Here is a 22,698-nt window from a genome sequence, read left to right on the forward strand (position 1 = left end):
ACAGAAAGAGGGGAAAACCTTATCAGAAATAAAGTCTGCCGCCAACTCCGTGGCCATCATCTCACACACACACCTTCTGCCCCCAAAAAGTATTGTGAAACTTTATGATGGATGACACAGTACAATGGAAAATAGCAACCACAGCATACAGAGGGGAGTCATTTTTAATCCCTGTGGAAGGATGGCATTGCTTTGTCTCTGTCACTTACCCAGAGACATGGTAGAGATCGAGATTAGATCATACATTATCAAGCAGCCACAAGACACGGAAGCCACCTGCCGCTTAACAGATGTCCTCTCAAGGAGGAAGTGTGTGTGGAAGTGGTCGAAGGCAACCCCAGTCAAAGATCTGAGGGGAAAAAAATATGAATTTTCCTTCACCTTTTATGCAGGATAGAAATTAGGTATTCTTGGGTGGCTTCTGACATTTCAGGACAAAGTAAATATCTCAAAGGTCCTTTTTTCTCTCTCTTCAACAGGTAACCTGGATTGTTGTTGTTGTTGTTTCCTTGAGGAAGAAGAAAACATTTCACTTCATATCTTCATCTTCCACATGAGGAAAAAAAAAACCCAGTCCAGTTGTTTTTTGAAGGAGAAAAAAAAGCATCTTGGAGATAACTAGGACCTGGATGACTGAGAATCTCCACAGACAAAAGTTAGTAGCTTTCCTCCTTCTTTAACAAAGCAGATAGTGCCGTGATGGCAAATCTAGGGCACACATGCCCAAAGTGGCATGTGAAGTCATGTGGCCCAGCATGCGTGGCCTTGCCTGTTTGACTTCCGGATCTCTGGTGCACATGCATGCGTGAAGCTGTCCTTCACACATGTGGCAGTGCCATAAACAGTGTGCGCATATGCACTGGCCAGCTGATTGTTGGGTGCACATACACACCAGAACCTGGAAGTTTGGCATTTTTGGAGCACTATCCCTTCGCACACGCAGCAGTGCCGAAAACCGACCTGTGCGTGCGTGCTGGCCAGCTGATCATCAGGTGCGCATACACGCTAGAATCTGGAAGTTTGGCTTTTCCAAAGTGCGGCCTTGATGAGTGCACACAGATAAGATAATATACCCAAATATAATATATATTATAATATATAATATACCTCTTCCTCCTCCTCCTCCTCGTGACATAAAAGAAGTATGGAGTATTCAGTTTAACCTTGTCAGATATCATTTAAAAAAATCTTCCATTTCTCAGGTCTGTGAATGCGAGAAACCCAGGATCCCCCAAGATAAGAACGGTTTTCTGCAAGACGTTACAATCCCATTTGTTCACTAAGTTATGAAAGGGCAACCAATGCAGTGATAAATAAACAGAGGACGAAGGGGGGTTGAGAAACTTTCTCATTCTCGGCCCTTACCAACCCCCACATCTTGAAGTGCCTAGCTGCGGATTAAAAGCCCTTGAAGGGAGAGCTACATTTTATTCCCAAGTAGTTTTGGCTCAGGAAATCCGAAAATGTAGGATGCTGCTCCAACCTTGCCAAGTTTTTGAAGTATGTTCCTAGAAGAAGAGCCAACTAAACGGACAAGCTTGCAAGCTTGCTGCAGAGATGCCTACAGATGCTCAAGAACAGATGTTTGCTCTCGCTGGCCAAATCCTTGTCCCGCTTTAAGGTTGGTTTGACCTGTGTGTGAACAGCCCCGTGAGCTGTGCCAAGAGCGGTGAACAAATGGCGGCAGCCGGTTCCCACTCCGCTTCTCCTTCACTCTCTCTTTAGCCCGCCAAATGCTCAGCCACGCTTCCTTTTAAGCACTCAATTACCCCTGAGCAACTGAAGCTCATACATCCTCCTGGCTTAACGGCTCCGAAGCCATTTCGCCCTAATTTATGAGGACAGGGTTCAAAGTTTTAATAATATTTGGATAATATCGTTGCCAAAGACGTCTCCGAGCGCTGATGGATGAGGGAGAGAAGGAGATGCATTTGGATTCCACGCATGACAAGGTCTGGGCGTTTCGCAGCACAGGCCTCCGTTTCAAACTCTTCGGGAAAACGTTCGCCCGGCTCTCCGTTCTTCTCATGAATTATGGATCTGTGAACGCGAGGGATTATAAACGGTGACGGAAAACACACAGAGACTGTCCGTACCGAAGGAGCTGTCCTCTTGGCAACTCTGTGGTCTACAGATAAATGGGTTTTGCAGGGAAGACCAAAATGGTTGACAAAACACTTAGCGGATAATGTATCAGGCCATTGGCATAAAATATACACGGGCGCCCCTGCCACGCTTGTGTATTAACGTTGACACTCTGCTCGAGTGGTTCCTTGGATTTATTTTTTTATTTTATTTTGACTCTTTCTTCCTCACCTTCTGGTATTTACATCCTAACAGCTGCGCCTAGGGGCATGTTTATCTGATGCTCCAGGCTGTTAGTTGCTTGACGCAGGCAAACCCGACCTTCACTTTCGGCAATTTTTTGCTAGGGGCTATTTTGATGTGTGAAGCGTTAATGATGTCAATCAATAGCAAAATAAGAGGAGGTGGAAGCCCGACCCCTTCTGAGAGTGAAGTGGCCTCCAGATGGATTCAGGACAGCAATGCAAATGAGGCTCCTAGAGCCGAAGCCTTAAATTTTGCACCTCTTGAAATCAAATTTTCAGTTGTGTTTTACTCAGCGGCTGGAGCCCGTAAAGAAAATATGTTATCTGCCCTTGTTATTCCATCATAATCATTGTGGTTGACTCCATTAGCCTGATTGCAAGAGCCACTTGTCTCAAATTCAGGCGATAATGACCACCCACACACAGAGAGAGACAAAGTGCCTCAGAAGCCGGTCTCCTCAGATGCGAAACAATTTGGGTGAGGAGATATGAACATCACAGTCCACCGGGCTGCCCGTTCTTGGATTATATGAACATTTTGTATCTCCTATATTCAAACTAAAGGCTGAAGTTATGCTTCTGTTCCATGAACTTCACTGGTCACTGAGTCCAATGCTTCTGGGCTCAATTCAAAGTGTTAGTTTTGATCTCTAAAGCCCCACATGGCTTGGGGCCAGATTATCTGATTAACTCTCCTCAATGACATTGGTTCAGCTCTAGCAAAAGAGATAGGCTATGGGCCTCATCTCTTAGAAACTACACTTGGTAGGCCCACGATGGTGGACCTTCTCTGTCATGGTGTCCACCTTAGGGAACATTCTCTCCCACGAAGTGAGGTGATCTCCATACCTCTTTATTTTCCAGAAGTCCCTCAAGACCTAGCTTTGGCATCAGACCTGGGGATATCAGGGGATCAGTGAGGGAGTTGTCTCATGGCGAGTTGGCCATGGTGAGTTGTCATAGGCAAGACTAGTTCAAATGCACTGTGTCTTAGCTGACAAAATAAAGTCAGTGGTTTTGTTCTTCCATTGGCTAGTTTCCTGAATCAAGCAGATTTCTTGTTTTAATGCCACCCTAGGTGATCTTGAACAATAATGTTCACTACTGACTTCTTCTGTCAGGGTTCCAAGTGACACCCCCAACGAAAGAAGACTCTGAGGCTTGAAGTTCCTCAAAGTTCCATTTTATAAGAGACGTCATATTGGCACATCTGGGAAAACCCGAATCTGAAAGCTCCCAGGTTTTTCCCACCCAAATGAAAGTCCAAGTCCCTTCCCCCCTTGCATCCACATGTCCATCACATGGTCCATCAAAGCACTGTCCCGACTGGAGGATGCCTCCCAGTCACGCCACTCCAGGTGCAGGGCAAGATGTCCTTGACTCTCTGAGAAAGGAATGTTATTTTGACTATACATCACCCTTGCTCCATACAATTCCCCCTCCCAGTTTCCCACAGCAGTAAATATGACAGGCCTGAAAGCCCAATGCAAAAGATGGCTCCCAGGCTTGACACCTTCCTTTTTTTCCTTTTCCTTTAGTATTTGCCTAACACTTTCCTCTTTTTTGGGGGGGGGCAATTCTCCTATTTTTTTTTTTTTGCAATTTTTGGCAATTCTCCTAAATCTGGGGTAAAACACTGAACCCACAATATCTTAACTGTGAGCCCCACTCCACTCTCAATGGAGATTTTTCCTCTGATTCAATATACATGGACACGCCCAGTCAATTTTCTGATTTGAATCCAATGTAATGCAGGGTCAGAATTAAAATATTTAGCACTCCGCTTTGATGAAATCAAGACCTTTGGAGCCAGCTGTGTTTTGCCTGGAAACGTGTATATATAGTCTCTCTTAAGTCTCACAATAGACAGCAAAATGCTGGTTTGATGTCTGATAAAGCCTAAAAACTAGTGAATGAGATTTCACTGAACTATGGCTGTATAAAGATCTTGATTTACGTAGGATCCTTCTTCCAGACATCAGAGTGTTTTGCCAGAAGTTACAGGATCCATTTAATCAAATGCGACGTTCTTAAAAGGATATTTTTGATACATGTGCTGTGGAAGACTCTGCGTCCTTTTGAATCAAGGACGTGTCATACTCCAAGCCAGCTTTTGTTTTGACTTGTCATGGGAGTCTTAAGGAAGAAGAAGCACTGTGTGTGTGTGTGTGTGTGTGTGTGTGTGTGTGTGTGTGTGTGTACGTGTGCTGAATGGGTTAAGTATTGACTCCGCTTAAAGTGCTATATTTCATTGATTGAGTTGGCTTCAATTAAGAAATGGAGATACAGAGGTATCCAAAACAAAGAAACGAGATCTATATTCATTTGCCGAGGCAGGCGTTGCTCCAGCTGCGAAGTATATCTTTGCATCTATCAGCTGAACACAAGATGCAACGGACATTTCAGCGTGTGGGGAAGCCTGCTGGAATTCAGCCATGTTCATTATAATTCTACAAAGAATAGAGAAGGATAAGAGGGTCGCCCAGTCCCTGATCTACATGCATTGAGAGAGAGGGGGGGAGGGAGAGGGAGAGAGGGAAGAAGGGAGAGGGAGAGGGAGAGAGAGAGCAGATGTCTAAGAAATGGCAATGGCCAAGCAGAAACCAAGGGCATACCTTTGAAAGTAAGCAGATTAAGAGCCAAAACAAGGGATAGAAAGTCAGAAAGTCTACTCAGAAACAAAGAAACATAGAATAAGAGGTCTTCTAGTCTAACCCCTGCTCAGGCAGGAAACCCAATACCATTCCACCCACAACTTCTGGAGGCAAGGCGGTTCCACTGATTAATTGTTCTAACTGTCAGGAAATGTCTCCTTAGTTCTAGGTTGTTTCTCTCCTTAATTAGTTTCCATCCATTGCTTCTTGTCCTGCTTTCCGGTGCTTGGAAGAATAGGTTGACCCATGGGTGAAATCCAGCAAGTTCTGACAGGAACTTCTGGAGAACCAGTAGCAGAAATTTTGAGCAATTTGGAGAATTGGTAAATGCCACCTCTGGCAAATGCCACCTCTGGCTGGCCCGAATGGGGTGGGAATGGAGATTTTGCAGTATCCTTCCCCTGGAGTGTGGTGGGAATGGGGATTTTGCAGTGTCTTTCCCCTGGAGTGGGGTGGGAATGGAGATTTTGCAGTATTTGTGATTATGCTCTTTAGACCACTGAGTAGAAAGATTATGGCAGGATTTCTATTGTTCTGTGTTTCCAACTACATTGTGAATGGTTCCTGCCCTTCTCTCAAAGGTGCTTTTTCAAGAGGCAACTGGACTTTCTCTGTTTTGCCTTGAAGAGGTTTCGCTTCTCATCCAAGGAGCTTCTTCAGTTCTGACTTCCAGTGAGAAGCTTCTTGGTTGAGAGGCAAAACGTCTTCAAGGAAAAACAAAGGAAGTCCAGTTGCCTCTTGAAAAAACACCTTTGAGACAACTGTGACCTGGATGATGAGAATCTCCATAGACATTTGTTCCTGCCCTTCCTTTCTCAGGTGCTCTGTGTTTTATAGAAATTGGTGCTATTTATGGAACACGATTGCCTTCCTGGTTAGACCAGTCCAGCAGGACCTCTCTGCTGTTTGTCTAGTCCAGGGGTCAGCAACCTGTGGCTCTGGAGCCGCATGTGGCTCTTTCACCCCTTTGCTGCGGCTAACTGTCACTCAAAATATGCGTCACAACCGCCAATGTGTGACACCCACCGGCACACGATTTATTGAGCTTTTCAACCCCTGGTAGGCCAATCATGAATAAATCCAAGAAAAGAAAAGTTTCAGAAGAAAACAGAACGTTTAATTCAATTACATATGCTAGTTTTGTGGCCGCTCAAGAAACAGTCAGGCATGGGAAGGGTTTTGTGGCTCCCGGTGTTTTCTTTTCTGTGGGAAATGGGTCCAAATGGCTCTTTGAGTGTTTAAGGTTGGAGATCCCTGATCTAGTCACAGCAGATGTATCACAGCTGGTAAGATTACGAAATAATTTTTTCCTGAATCCCCATGAATTGTGAATTGGCTTTTCTGCCCGCTTCTAATAGATTGCCCCTTGGCATGCTTCTAATTCCTGCTTATTGCTTGCTAATAGGGTGGTATTTTGCATGACCTCTTTCTATCAGATCAATGGGAGGTGTTGACAACCAGCCTTGTTCTTAATTGGGCTCTCCTAGCTAGAACAATGGATGATTAGCCAACATTGAAACAAAAGACATCATAACTCAAGAGGCGGCAGATGCTTCCCTCCACCATTTCTCTGCCCTACGCCAAGAAGCTGGTGGCCGTTGCCAAGTAATGATCTTCTGAAGACTCTTGTTCCAAACAAAGATCAATTCTTGGTCCAGCTGTTCAACCAATTCTCTTCGATAAGCAATGCCAGAAATCAACACCGAAGAATGAATGCTAGCACTGACTTCAGTTCAAGCTCAGGCCTCTGTCCTAAATTTATGAGCCCATACAGTGAATTACTACACTTGGCATTCTGCTAAAATGAGAAGAACTGGATAATCCACCTTTAGAAATGATGACAATCGTTTCAATGGAAATAAGAATGCAGAAATAAGAATGTGGGGAAGACAATGACTAGATGAGCTTAGTCCTTCTGTTAGCTTCCTGTCTTTCCACTCTCTTCTAGTTAAATAACAAAATAACAGATTTGGAAGGGATCTTGGAGGTCTTCTAGTCCAATCCTCTTCTAAACAAATGGCTGTCCAGTTCCTTCTTAAAAGCCCCCAGTGTTGGAGCATCCACAACTTCCAGAAGGAAGAGCAGTCCCGAAAAAGTAAAAATGAAAAATGAAAGTTAAAAGAAAAGATGAATGAAAAATGATGGAAATGACTGTACATGTAAATGTGTTTATGAGAAATAAAAATAAAAAAACTTTTTTAAAAAAACTTCCAGAAGGAAGCCATTCCACTGGTTAGACAGACAGACAGACAGACAGACAGAAATACATAATAGATAGATGAGAGATAGATGAAAGAAAGGGAGTACAGGTAGGTAGGTAGAAAGAGAGAGAGATGATGATAGGGGATGGATGGATGGATGGATGGATGGATGGATGGATGGATGGATGGATGGATGGGCGGACAGACAGACATAGTTCAGAACATTTGGAAACCGATCCATTGGAGAATGAAGCTTCACCCTCACCCTACATCTGAGCTACAGATATTTTTTTTTAATTTGATTTAACACTATTGAATAGTGTTTACTCAACACTATTGCATAGATAGATAGATAGATAGATAGATAGATAGATAGATAGATAGATAGATAGATAGATAGATATAAGATATGTGGACAATACAACATAAGAGATAATCTGTTAAATTAAGATAATACCATAATAAAATCATCATAATGATTTTATCATTAAGGGAGGCAGGGAATGCTGTGGGTCCCATCCCTGAGGGAGATACATCTGGTGGGACCCAGAAGAAGGGCCGTCTTCATGGTGGCTCCCTCTCTCTGGAACATCATTCCCCCAGAGATTAGAATGGCCCCCACTCTAATTCTCTTCCGGAAGGCGCTGAAGACCTGGTTCTGCCAGCGAGCCTGGAGAACCCAGAGTGGGATGGAGCCTATTCAATGGCTCATGTGATCTGCTATCGCTGGGGGTGGGGTTTAATTTTATTAAATTAATTTATTTGAATTTTTTATTAGTTTTACTGTTTTTAAATGTGGTTCTATATTTTGTAAACTGCCTTGAGTCACCATGGGCAATAAATAAATAAATAAATAAATAAATAAATAAATAAATAAATAAATAAATAAATAAATAAATAAATAAATAAATAAATAAATAAATAAATAAATAAGGAGTCATAGAACTGCAATGGAATAGATGTTATAATTTGATATCTAAGGAAGCCGACCATTTCCCTGCTTCTGGTGTGGCTGCGGTGAGAGCATCTCCGGTGCCTTAACTTTTGACTTTCTGACGATAAAATCGACTTCCTAACTCTAAAGCCAGGTTTCCTAATTTGGCTAGCAAATCAGGCAGCAGAGGAAGAGAGTGGATTTAAAAAAAAAAAAAAAGATCCTTTTGGACCAGGGCAGGTGATTTCTCCCCCCGCCCCCAATTTGGTTGGAAGCTGGAGAGGAAGCGACAGCAACAAACAATTAAGGGATCAAACCTCCAATTTATGAAAATGCTGGGATGATAAAGAAACAATAGGGTGACAGCATTGTGGAAATGACAGTGATTCATCTCGGAGCAGGGCTGTTAACGGCTGGAAATGAAGAAACAAACGGAACAATGAATAGATGCTTTTTACCAGCTTGTCATTAATTAGCAGCAAGCACAATTCTTTTCAGGAGAAATACAAAATCTGAAGGAAAAATACAGGCACTTCAGCAAAATATATTGCTCGGTGTCACCGGGTTGACATCCACCTCCCAACGGAGGGGCTTCCAGGCCAAAAAAGAAATAAAAACCAGACTTCCAAGAGAGATGCTAAATTTCATCTCTGGATCGGTTTCTTGGAGGACCGGTTTTCCTGCCCTGCCATCTAACTTTTGCAGATCTTGAATTGTTTCAAATTTAAACTATTACAGCCTCTTATATTCAATAGGCATGTGCGCTTCGTGCTTTGAACACCAGACAGTTTCATTCAAGTGGGGGACAAAATAGAAAATACAGGTAGTTCTCAATCGGCAATCAACAATTTTAGCTCAAAAATTTCTGTCGTTAAGAGAAACAGTAGTTAAGGGAGTTTTCCCCCTGTTTTACGACCTTTCTTGCTATAGTCGTTCGAATGAGCCAATCAAATAATAATAATTATTTTTTAAAAATACTCTTGGATCCAATTTCCTGGGCAACACAAGAATAAGGTTCAGTTTACTTGTGAACAATTTTTTTGAATAGAATAGAATAGAATAGAATAGAATAGAATAGAATAGAATAGAATAGAATAGAATAGAATAGAATAGAATAGAATAGAATAGAATAGAATAGAATAGAATAGAATAGAATTCAATTCTTTATTGGCCAAGTGTGATTGGACACACAAGGAATTGTGTCTTAGTGCATATGCTCTTAGTGTACATAAAAGAAAAGATACGTTCATCAAGAATCATAAGGTACAACCTACTTATCTTCACTACCAGTTTGCAATGGGGCTGCGTGAGTGCTTCTGCGCATTCACAGAAGTTTCAGGATGACGTCAGGGTCAGTGGGCGGAGCCTCCTGCCGGTTTTACTACCGGTTCTATAGAACTGATCTGAACCGGGGGCAACCCACCACTGGGTACAACACTTAATGATAGTCATAGGGTACAAATAAGCAATCGGGAAACAATATCAATATAAATCGTAAGGATACAAGCAACAAGGTTACAGTCATACAGTCATACGTGGGAGGAGATAGGTGATGGGAACTATGAGAAGATTAATAGTAGTGCAGACTTAGTAAATAGTTTGACAGTGTTGAGGGAATTATTTGTTTAGCAGAGTGATGGCGTTTGGGAAAAAACTGTCCTTGTGTCTAGTTGTTCTGGTGTGCAGTGCTTTATAGTGTTGTTTTGAGGGTAGGAGTTGAAACAGTTTATGTCCAGGATGCAAGGGATCTGTAAATATTTTCACAGCCCTCTTTTTGACTCGTGCAGTATACAGATCCTCCATGGAAGGGAGCTTGGTAGCCATTGTTTTTTCTGCAGTTCTAATTATCCTCTGAAGTCGGAGTCTGTCTTGTTGGGTTGCAGAACCAAATCAGACAGTTATGGAGGTACAGATGACAGACTCAATAATTCCTCGGTGGAACTGTATCAGCAGCTCCTTGGGCAGTTTGAGCTTTCTTTTTTAATAAAAGTAATACTTCAGAAATATAGAAACGGGTCTTTCAAAATGCTCCATCTAATTTGTGGGCAGAAAAATCGAACGGAGGATTGTTTCAAAATTTCTCCAAACGCAGAAATTTCTCTTTGAACTGAACGTGCCTCTCTCGCAATGGATCAGCAGTTGACACTGAAGTTATCTCTGCTTGATTCCACCATAAAGCAGAATGCAGATAGGCAAATGGATTAGTAGATGTTTAAAACATTATGGAACAATTCTTTCCCTACCCTTCATTATTATGCAAGCATGAATTATATATTGGTGTCTTACATACTTGAGTAATATGATATAGGAAATAATCCAGCGCTTCAGGTTTCCTGGAGCTGCATAACAAGATGTCATTAATACCCCCAGATGTTCTCTTGATTGTTCTTCAAAGATGTAATTGGCAAATGAATCTAACTTAGCAATGCACCAACATAACAGTCCAAGATAGAGCGCTATCACTCTTTCTTTGAATCTCAATTTAGCTAAGTTTTCTTGGGGCAGGAGAGAGACTGTGGATCCATATTTCTCCAGCAGTATCTTTGGGTGAACATTGAAGTGGAAATCTCTCTTCCGTCGAATATCTACATTCACCTGGCCATAAATTGATAATAAAATCTAATGCTTCAAGGATGATTCACGCAGCAAGTGTAAATTCACACATCATACTAAAATGTATGTTGGATGGTCTGTATTTCAATATGTCATGGAACTCAAATGACTGCCTTAGCATGTTGTGTGAACGAGCTTATCAGGTCAATCCATAAACTGATCTAACTATTTTGGCAAAGCAGGTTAGATGAGTGCAGGAATTGGGAGTTGTGTTTGTTGTTGTTGACCTGGGTTTGTTAAACCAATGCATGACTCATTTTCGAATGCATAAGATCACAGTATATGGTGCTAAACAGAAGATTCTAGATCTACCTTTCAAGACATTAGGAAAGATCTGGACTTTAAATACAACACGTAATTCCTAGATGGCCTCTAGCGATTGGCTATGTCAGCTAGGAATATGAGAACGTAAATCTAACCTCAACTGGGAAAAGCTGAATAGAATAGCTTGACTTCCTCTTCTTTGTGGCAGCCCCTGAGATATTGGAACACTGCTAACATATCTCCCCTAGTCCTTCTTTTCATTAAACTAGACACACCCAGTTCCAACAGTTGCAGTGGAAACTAATCAAGGAGAGAAGCAACCTAGAACTAAGGAGAAATTTCCTGACAGTTAGAACAATTCATCAGTGGAACAACTTGCCTCCAGAAGTTGCGAATGCTCCAACACTGGAAGTTTTTAAGAAGAGATTGGACAATCATTTGTCTGAAGTGGTGTAGGGTTTTCTGCCTAAGCAAAGGGTTGGACTAGAAGACCTTCAAGGTCCCTTCCAACTCTGTTATTCTATTCTATTCTATTCTATTCTATTCTATTCTAGTCTAGTCTAGTCTAGTCTAGTCTAGTCTAGTCTAGTCTAGTCTAGTCTAGTCTAGTCTAGTCTAGAATACTAGCTGAGCCACCTCCTTTAACTGTGGTGTCCTTGGTGCTCTCTGAGCTTGGTTATTTTCTTGCAGATGTCTCATTACCCAACTAGGTAACATCATCAGTGCTAGCACCTAACACTGATGATTTTGCAGGATCCAATCTAGGCCGGTCACCAGGACCAGAGTTTAGTCTTCCAAGCTTTCAGACTCGTGCTGGAGCCCATCCTCAGGGAAGCTCTCTCTACCAGAATGTGAGCTTTGGACAATTTTATACGTAGTATAACAAAGCACATATTCTGTTAGAGAGAAATTTCCTGAGGATGGGCTCCAGCACGAGTTTGAAAGCTCGGAAGACTAAACCTCTGGTGACCGATCCAAATTGAATCCTGCAACATTATCCTGAGACACATATATTTGCCTTCATTCCCTGATGATTTTACCTAGCTGCTGGGTAGTGAAATGACTTCAAGAAAACCACCAAGCTCAGAGAACACCAAGGACTCCACAATTTAACTCTTCTTTTTTTTTTCATGTTTTATTTGTTTTATTTATATAACATTCAATTTCCATCAAACACTGTGTGATCTGGATACACTTATTTCTAAACAATCATAATCCACATATTTGTTGTAGCATTCATCACCATAATATTAATAAGATAATAATACCCTATTTCCCCAAAAATAAGACATCCCCTGATAATAAGCCCAATCGGGCTTTTGAGCTCATGTGCTAAAATAAGCCCTCCCCAAAAATATTGAACTGCATGCACAGCCTGTCCCTGTCATTTCCTCTGGTTAGGGTTGGGGAGACAGAGCTGGAAATCTGGTAAGATGGCAAGAGGAACCCCATCTCGCTCCACACACCCCAAAATAAGAAGACCTCCCCGAAAATAAGGCCAAGCGCTTATTTCAGGGTTCAAAAAAATATAAGACAGGATCTTACTTTCAGGGAAACACATTATAATAACGATAATATTTAACATCACCTTTTTTAACAACTTTCACATTAACATTTCCTCTTTTTATATCTCCTCCTTTCTAACTTCTGTTTCTATTGTCCAGCCATTGATAGAATACATCCCATATCAAAAAAATATTTAGTTTCTTCTTTATCCTTAATAGTAAGCATTAATCCATCCATTTCTGCACATTCTAATATTTAGAATGGAATTGTGGAGGGAATGACTCCACAATTTAACTCTGAGCCACAAATATTCTCTGCCGTCGGTATCCTTAGACTCTTTCCTGCCAAAGCATTTTATTCCCACATCGACGAAGCAAACTGAAGCTATAAAACAGCAGTTTGCTGAAAGCCATTTACAAAGCTTAAGGTTCAGATGAGACTGAGCGAGAGGTCTTGATTATAGCAGTTCCAATTGATGTCAAGGGGAGAACCATCATTTGGAGACAATTTCATATCTGAAACAACCCTAGACAAAATGCTCTTGCGTGAAGGCTTCTGTTTTATCAATGAACCCCTGGAATTTATTTAGCCCCCGGGCAATTGCTTTAAGTTGCATCAAGGAATGCTATTCTAACGGCGTTCTAGATACTCAGTTTAATAGAATGACACAGTGGGAAGAGATCTTGGAGGTCTTCTAGTCCACCCGCCTTGCTCAAGCAGGAGACCCTATACCAGGGGTGTCAAACTCAAGGCCCGGGGGCCAGATTTGGCTGCAGGGTGCTCAGATCTGGCCCATGGGGTTGCCTTGGAAACAGCGAAGGACTGGCTCGCGGTGCCTCTGCCAGAGAAAGTGAAGCTCGGGAGGGCCACGGGCAGCACTCTCAAGCTCCGTTTTCTCTGGCAGAGGGTTTCAGGAGGCCGTCGCAGCCAAAAACAGAGCTTGGGAACTCATTTTCGCTGGCAGAGCGTCCTACAGGCGCCCCTGACATGAGTGACATCGAGCTGGCCATGCACGCCAGTGGTGAAATCTAAAATTTGTTACTACCGGTTCTGTGGGCATGGCTTGGTGGTGGGGTAATGTGACTGGGCGGGCGTGGCCAATTTTTATTTTTTATTTTTTACTTTTAAAATCATTTTTTCTACAACCTCTTCGGCGAAGAGGTTGTAAAAAAATGCTTTCCAAAGGCTCTGACGATCCCAGCTGAGTTGCCTGATCGGCAGAGGCTTTTTTTTCTTTTAAAGGTCTCTGATAATCCAAGCTGAGTTGCCTGATCGTCAGAGGCATTTAAAAGAAAAAAAGCCTCTAATGATCGTGTGGCTCAGCTGGGCATGGGGTGGGGCAGGGATTTTTGCTACCGGTTCTCCGAACCACCCGCCTCCATCGCTACCGGATCGGGCGATCCGGTCCGAACCGGGAGCATTTCACCCGCGATGCACACCCTGGCCATCCCATCCTGGCCTCCCAGGTCAAACACAACCCTGATGTGGCCCTCAATGAAATCGAGTTTGACACCCCTGCCCTATACCATTTCAGACATCAGTGGAACAACTTGCCTCTAGAAATTGTGAATGCTCCCACATTGGAGGTTTTAAAGAAGAGATTGGACAATTATTTATCTGAAATGGTACGGGGTTTCCTGTCTGAGCAGGGGGTTGGACTAGAAGACCTCCATGGTCCCTTCCAACTCTGTTATTCTGTTATTTCCCATATTTCTGTCACTTTCTGTTCAGGTAAGTTATTAAACAATGAAAGTGTCATTTATGTCAAGGTATCTGCATCCACGTGTACAAATTACAGGCAGATTACGCTTTATATACATACGTGTGAAGTCTTCCTTCAGATTCCCGAATCTATAAAACAGGAGAAGACAGGGGACAAAAAAAAAAAAATTAATTCAGAAAGATACTGCCTGTCTTTGGGTGTTTCATCATATTTATATTCATGCCCTCTTAGTTTTCCTTGCGCCCTCATAAATAAGTTATCTTTAACTGCAACTAGGGGAAGCCAAGGAGGAGGGAGGGGGAAAAAAAAGATATTGTACAGTTTAGTACCACTTTATGGTTGACATTGATTTAAAACACTCCATAAGGGGCGCGTAGCTGCAGGATCAATTAAGAGTAAATGCGGTCATGAAACTTGCATGAAGAACAGGCTGACAAAGTCATGGAGATGACATTCTTCATGGGGTTGTTTGCTGCTTGAACGTCTTAGAAGGAGGAAAGAAAGAGAAAGGGGAGAGGGGGGGGAAAAGGCTATATATTTCCTTTATTTAATAGTCATTGGTGGAAAAGCTTCCCCAATGTAGAATGTGTCAAAGAATAATGTCCTGCCTGATAGAAATCTAAGAGTCGCTTTAAAGAATCCTTGGAGAAATTTTGGTTTCATCAAATAGGAGTCCCAATGGTGCTTTCTCAAGAGGCAACTGGATGTTCTCTTCTTTTTTTTTTTCCTTGAAGACGTTTCGCTTCTCATCCAAGAAGCTTCTTCAGTTCAGTTCTTCATCTTCTTCAGAACTGAAGAAGCTTCTTGGATGAGAAGCAAAATGTTTTCAAGGGGAAAAAAAACAAAGTTAGTCCAGTTGCCTCTTGAAAAAGTACCTTTGGGACAATCATGACCTGGAGGACTGAGAATCAAACAAACATTAAACAGGAGAAACCCAGTTTTGGAACAGTTTGTATACCATCTTGATATTCTCACCTACGGTTTTTGAAAACATACCTTTCAAAGGGTTCAGCTATCTTGCGTGAATTTGTATCTCCATACCCATTCACAGGCAACTAATATTTAGAATGTTTAGCTCCATGCCTCTTGTGGATAGGAAACAGAAATGCATTCTGGAACATCCCATTGAGCTTCTCGAAAATTCTGGATCCTAAGGTTCTCTTTGGAACCTCTAAATTCTGGATCTTCTTATCCTCAACTTCTGGATTGCCCGTGTCCAAACATGGTGGCCAGTGGGCATATCTAGTTTTATAGGAGAAACAATCCTATCACTTATCAGTGATACACCCAAGTTGCAAGAAGAGCTGACTTTTCCATGCTGACTTTTAAATAAGTTAAAATGAACATATGTGGCATTAAAGAGTAAAAGGTGCGATCCAAGAAGATCTGCAGATGTCCATCTTTCTTTCTGGAGGGAAATTATTTTTGGATTTGGCCACATCCACTTTTCCCTTTGTTACACCTTCAAGGACCATGATGTACAGTATTTCTCAAGGAACACCAGCAGGTACTGGTTTCAAGAAGCTTGTGTCCCTGAAGATTTGATGGACCTTTGATGAGAATGAACAATAAAAGAAATGCATACTTAATACTACATGTGTTAACAGCAACCAGAATCGTGTTCACACAACATTGGAAGGGTGAGGAGATCCCCACAGAAGAAAAGATAATAACAAAAATTTTAGAATGTGCAGAAATGAATAAACTAACGTTTGAAATTAAGGAAAAGGAACTGAATATTTTGACGTATGGGATCTATGCTATCTATGGTTAAATAACAGAAACAGGAGTTAGAACTTCAAAAACCATAAGAGAAAGATTAATCTTATTATTAGAATTGTTTACCGTAACTTGTTAACTTTGATTAATTTTGATTAGCATTAACAATTAATATGTATTAATGTTATGAGGGAAAAGCACTGTTATTATGAGATTACAACCGTGTTTTCCCAAAAATAAGACCCTGTTTTATATTTTTTTCAAACCCTGAAATAAGCACTTGGCCTTATTGCCATGCGCTCAAAAGCCCCATTGCGCTTATTATCAGGGGATGTCTTATTTTTGGGGAAACAGGGTATTAGAGAATACTATTATCATTACTGTGATGCTTATTACTCAAAAGAACTGTAACCAGACAACACACTGTCTATATGGATTTTGAATATGTTGCTCTTTTTTATTTATATTAATAAAAAGGGAAAAACTAAAAGAAAAGAGAGAATGAACAATTCATACATTTTTATGTTCTCCTGCCAAGTTAACAACATGCTTCTTTCTCTCTTTCCACACAGGCCATCCATTTGAGTTTCAAAAAAAATTGCAGAAAAGTTGTTGTTTTTTTTAAAAAAAATTGGGTGGTGGAAGGAGAGGGTACAATCTCTCTTAATGTAGCTTTTTAAGTGGTTTCCTCTAATATAATGCTTTGAGGAAAAATCATTGCTTCCTGTAATATATATGCCTGATATCTATTTATGTCTAAGATATCTACATCCTCTTTCTAATTATAGAATTACATTACCAAATTAGAGGATGAATTTTACTAGCCCCCCTGCAAGGTTTTCGACAGTCTCTGAAAACAGGCTCCATCAGCACCCCCTCCTCAAATTGGGGCATTGGTTGAGGGATGCCCAATATCTATTTTTGTTTAGGATGTATTTGTTTCTTCCATTACGCTTATTGTTAAGTTATTTTTTTGTTTTGTTTTATTTTCGGGTACTGAATCTGTTTTTAATCTGTTCACTGCCCAGAATTGAGTTAGACAGCCCTTATAACTCTAAATTATAAATATGTAAAGTATAAATTTTTCCTAACTTATGTGTAATCAGAGAGGTTTACATTAAAAAATTAACTGCTAAGAAGTTCAGCTCTGGGCCGTGCATTTGTCAACATTTTTTAATGAATTTACTGCGTGGAGAGGTGAAAGGAATGCTTATCGAATTTACATATGTTGAGATAGATAAAAGCTGGGTTTTGCCCAATTTGACTTGGTAAAAGAAAAGGATTCATTAATGAGCCCTATTGCCTGTGGGTATCTATCTGAAAAACAGAGCAGTGTCTTATAGAGGAAGGGAGGAAAGAAGGAACAGAGTAGAGTAGAGTAGAGTAGAGTAGAGTAGAGTAAAGTAGAGTAGAGTAGAGTAGAGTAGAGTAGAGTAGAGTAGAATAGAATAGAATAGAATAGAATAGAATAGAATAGAATAGAATAGAATAGAATAGAATAGAATAGAATAGAATAGAATAGAATAGAATTCTTTATTGGCCAAGTGTGATTGGACACACAAGGAATTTGTCTTTGGTGCATATGCTCTCGGTGTACATAAAAAGAAAAGATACATTCATCAAGAATCATAAGGTACAACACTTAATGATAGTCATCAAATCAAAGGGAGGGAGGGAGGAAATGATCCAGTGATGAGGAGAGGAGGAGGAGGAGGAGGAGGAGGAGGAGGAGGAGGAGGAGGAGGAGAAGGAGAAGGAGAAGGAGAAGGAGAAGGAGAAGGAGAAGGAGAAGGAGAAGGAGAAGGAGAAGGAGAAGGAGAAGGAATCTGGCAAATCTATGATCGGTAACAAGATAAAATGCAGAACCCAAATTTATTTCATATTTCAGGTTTTGCTAAGAACATTCTTGTGGATGTCTGAGGTTAGGATGCCTTTAAAAATGCAAAAAATTAAACACTGAAAAGAAATGTACCAGATTTCTTTTTTTTTAAAAAAAAAATGTCAATGATACTGCCAATAATTTCTTTAAAAGCCAGGTTGAAAATTCTGCATTCTGTCTAGAAGTTTCACCCCACTATCCAAGTAATGAAGTCATTGGTTGGGCACATCAACCACACTCATAAGTAAAGTAACTGATCATGCACATCCTGACAGCAACATGATGCCTGTACAAAATCATAATTTCTTTTTCTTTGCTGACTCAAAACCTAGCACAGCAGCCGAGAAATTATTTTATGTTGGGACTGTTTATTTTTAAAATTGATTTTTCCAGACAACTTATAATACATTAGAATCAGCGTGCGTGCATTAAAATAATTTCCAAAGGCTGAATTATGTATAAAATTGTGCAAAGGTTGAAGCGACGTGAAACTGATCTTTGCACAGCAAGTTACATTGAACACTATATTGTATGCTCTTAATACAAAGATGGATATAAATGACTACTAAACATCTAATACAGGGACGGATATAAAAATTAAGTAGTTCTTGACTTAAAACCACAGCTGGGACCAGGACTTCTATTGCTAAGCAAAACCATTGTTAAGTTGCTGATTTAACTTTTTTTTTTTTAGCCATGCTTATTAAGTGTCAGACTTGCTCCAACATTGTCCTATACACAAGAAAGACCCTCGACTCCATTTGTGTTGAAAGGTATACTTTACTAAAAGTCAAGTGGTTTACAATATAGCAAAGCCAGAACTGAAGTTTGTACCAACCTTTCCCAGTTAACTTTTCCCTTCCGGTTCCTCCCCAAGTTCCTCCATCTTGATGATCCCTTATTGTCCATTTATATTTGAATAAATTATTTAGGGAACTGTGTCTTCAACAGAGGGCTGGCTGGTGAGCTATTGCTTTCCATTCCTAGCGTTTTGAACTTGTGATGGTGCCTCTGGAAGCTATGATGAATAGTTTGCCTACTCCTGACCAACTTCTTCCCTCATAGTTCACGGCAGACTGGCAGCTAGCAACTGCGAAGCTCAAGAATACGACGGCAGTTCTGACATTGAGGGAATCACTACACTTATTGTCCACAGGGTCATTAAGCGAAACCCAGCTGAATCACATGGTCCTTAAGCGAATCCAGTTTCCCCCTCTTGACTTCGCTGGTTGGAAGCAAGCTGGAAACATTGTAAATGGTGATTGCATGACCATTAAATGCCAAAACCATCCTTAATAAATGCCAGTTGCAGCCACCTAGATTTTGATCACATGATTGTGGAGATACTGTGATTCTTGTAGGTATTAGGACACATCCAATATTTGCAAATTTTGAATTTATGAGACCTGGATACCCTAATTTTACAACAACAACAACAACAAAAAACCCCAATAACACTTCCTTGGAATTGCCTGTATCCTTAGGCACGACTTACATAATTCTTAGGTCTGTGATCAGGATTTGAATTTTTAAGTTTTCACCAGTCTTAGTCTGTGAAATCTAACCACAGATAATTAATAATAATAACAATAACAATATCCGATGCCAATGGAAACCAAAGCCACACCATACATCTCAGTAACCGGAGGAATCAGAAGAGAGGTGTTAGACTGCATCTTATCTTGGCTTTTTAGCTATTATTTTTCACTCTATTTTTATTTGTTTGTTTTCAGCTTTGCATAATTAATTAGAAACTTGAGTTAATTAATGCAAAAGCTGAAGCATATCCAACTGTTTCTCGCAGATGTCACTTGAAACGAGCTATCAAATTAACACCATATGACAATGACAGTTTTGTAAATCATCCTGTGACCCCAGTTGCTGCCGAATGTATTTCTGCCAAAAAAGAAAAAAAAAGAGGGGGGGGGAAATGTTTATTAGAAACAAGCCATGCATATCGGCTATTTGGGTTTAATTTTTGGAAGAGATGGGCACAGAAATGGTGTGAGAAGCAAGGAAATGTTTTTGGTTTAGTTGCCTGCAAGAATAAACAAGAGGGTTTGATTTCTACTGCATTCAGTTTTGGTCATCATGATGTAAAAAAGATGTTGAGACTCTAGAAAGAAATTAACAACTTGCCTCCAGAGGTTGTGAATGCTACAACACTGGAAGTTCTATTCTATTCTATTCTATTCTATTCTATTCTATTCTATTCTATTCTATTCTATTCTATTCTATCCTATCCTATCCTATCCTATCCTATCCTATCCTATTCTAGATAGGCTTAAGATACAGAAGGATCTTGACAGATTTGAACATCGGGCGCTATCTAACAAAATGAAATTCAATGGTGAAAAAAGTAAGGTTCTACATTTAGGCAAGAAAAACAAAATTCACAGGTACACTATATGTGGTACCTTGCTCAATAGTAGTAACTGTGAGAGGGATCTTGGAGTTCTAGTGGACAACCAATTAAATATGAGCCAGCAGTGTGCATCAGCTGCCAAAAAAGCCAACACAGTTCTAGGCTGCGTAAACAGAGGGATAGAATCAAGATCACGTGAAATGTTACTACCACTTTATAATGACTTGGTAAGGCCACACTTGGAATCCTGCATCCAGTTTTGGTCGCCACGATGTAAAAAAGATGTTGAGACTCTGGAAAGAGTGCAGAGAAGAGCAACAAAGGAGATTAAGGGACTAGAGGCTAAAACATATGAAGAACAGTTGCAGGAACTGGGTATGTCTAGTTTAATGAAAAAAAGGACTAGGGGAGACATGATAGCAGTGTTCCAATATCTCAGGAGCTGCCACAAAGAAGAGGGAGTCAAGCTATTCTCCAAAGCACCTGAGGGCTGGACAAGAAGCAATGGGTAGAAACTAATCAAGGAGAGAAGCAACTTAGAACCAAGGAGAAATTTCCTGACAGTTAGAACAATTAATCAGTGGAACAACTTGCTTCCAAAAGTTGTAAATGCTCCAACACTGGAAGTTTTAAAGAAGAGTTTGGATGACCATTTGTCTGAAGTGGTGTAGGTTTTCCTGCCTGAGCAGGGGGTTGGACTAGAAGACCTCCAAGGTCCCTTCCAACTCTGTTACTCTATTCTATTTCTGTTATAATTCATCTTTTTATCTACAGGACTATCGAGCAGACAACTCTACTTGGGAGAAAACTGAAGCTACTTTTCAAAACATTGAGGCAAAATAAAGACCTTTTCAAGAAGCAGAACTCAAGTCAAAACACTTCAAGTCAGTCTTGGTTGGCCAATGGTTGAGTGTGGGGCATAGTTCTGAGAACTCATGATTAAAAGTCTTTGGTTCCTAGACTTGGATGCTAGAACCATATTAGTTCCCCAGCACTCTCTTCAATGGTCTTATCCAATCATCTTCTGGTTACATTGCTCATACTCAGGGTCAATCTTTGACTGGAGTTTGATTTCCCACCACTGGCTGTGAAAGTTGGACCATAAGGAAGGCTGAGCACCAAAGAATTGAGGCCTTTGAACTCTGGTGCTGGAGAAGACTCCTGAAAGTCCCTTGGACTGCAAGGTGATCCAACCAGTCAGTCCTAGAGGAGATCAACCCTGACTGCTCTTTAGAAGCATCTTCATCCTGAAAATGAAACTCAAATACTTTGGCCACCTAATGAGATGGAAGGACTCACTGGAGAAGAGCCAAATGCTGGGAACGATTGAGGGCAAAAGAAGAAGGGAACGACAGAGAACGAAGTGGCTGGATCAAGTCATTGAAACAGTTGGCGTGAGTTTAAATGGACTCCAGAGGATGGTAGAGGACAGGAAGGCCTGGAGGAACATTGTCCATGGGGTTACGAAAGGTCAGACACGACTTTGCAACTAACAACAACAACAATGGTTATATGAAAGTTGATACCATCCAAAAAAGATTAAAAGAAAGTTATTCTTTAGAGGAGCCCTAAAATGTAACATTAAGTTGACATCCTATTCAGAAATAAAAAAAATATATGTAGGACTAGACGATCCCCTGTTCACCTTGAAATGGCCCATACATCCAACCTCCTTTTTTCTCCTGTTGTCCATCAGTTTGGGATGTAGTAGTGCTTCAATTTCATTCATCCCATAGATGTGGACAAGTCAATTGACCCACCTTGATAGCGATCAAAGCTAAACCATCCATCTGAAAGACAACAATGCAGGAAATACAAATGGGGGAGGGGGCTTCTTCTTCTTTTCCTCTCCAGACTTTTGGGCAGCCATGAGTGCCACCTTAATGAGATGAAGGCATTTTTATTCAAGGCCACGTTGACACACTTTGTTTCCGATGGCAGAAAAGAAAACTAGGCTGTGATTGATAGCCTTCTGACACATCCGTCTTTCTGACTGACTCAAAAGAGCTTTCGAGATGTGGAAAACTGACAGCACAATTCAGCTCCTAAAGGTTTCCCCCCTCCCTCTTGTTCTCCCCTTCCTTTGCCACGAGATAACATACTCAGTAATAAAAGCTTAAGAGGAAGAAGGTGCAATTGCTTGTAATGGGAGAAATGTTGGCACCTGCTTAACTACACCCATGAGATCTTTAGATGTGACCATGTCAACTGGAAAATGATTCATACTTATAACTACTACCTCCTCCTCCTCCTCCTCCTCCTCCTCCTCCTCCTCCTCCTCCTCCTCCTCCTCCTCCTCCTCCTCCTCCTCCTCCTCCTCTTCTTCTTCTTCTTCTTCTTCTTCTTCTTCTTCTTCTTCTTCTTCTTCTTCTTCTTCTTCTTCTTCTTCTTCTTCTTCTTCTTCTTCTCCTTCTCCTTCTCCTTCTCCTTCTCCTCCTTCCTCCTTCCTCCTTCCTCCTTCCTCCTTCCTCCTTCCTCCTTCCTCCTTCCTCCTTCCTCCTCCTCCTCCT

At 41.0% G+C, this 22,698-nt stretch overlaps 1 long non-coding RNA gene across 1 annotated transcript; it reads left to right on the forward strand.

Annotated features, from left to right (window-relative positions):
• The first annotated feature begins 505 nt into the window (after positions 1 to 505).
• Positions 506 to 2,258, forward strand: LOC117670944 (uncharacterized). The gene is made up of 2 exons (XR_004592728.3): positions 506 to 655; positions 1,203 to 2,258. It is a non-coding gene; the product is annotated as an uncharacterized LOC117670944 (long non-coding RNA).
• Positions 2,259 to 22,698: the final 20,440 nt, after the last annotated feature.

Source organism: Pantherophis guttatus, chromosome 11, assembly GCF_059756535.1.
Source record: "Pantherophis guttatus breed Tessera chromosome 11, ASM5975653v1, whole genome shotgun sequence".
Taxonomy (NCBI): Eukaryota; Metazoa; Chordata; class Lepidosauria; order Squamata; family Colubridae; genus Pantherophis; species Pantherophis guttatus.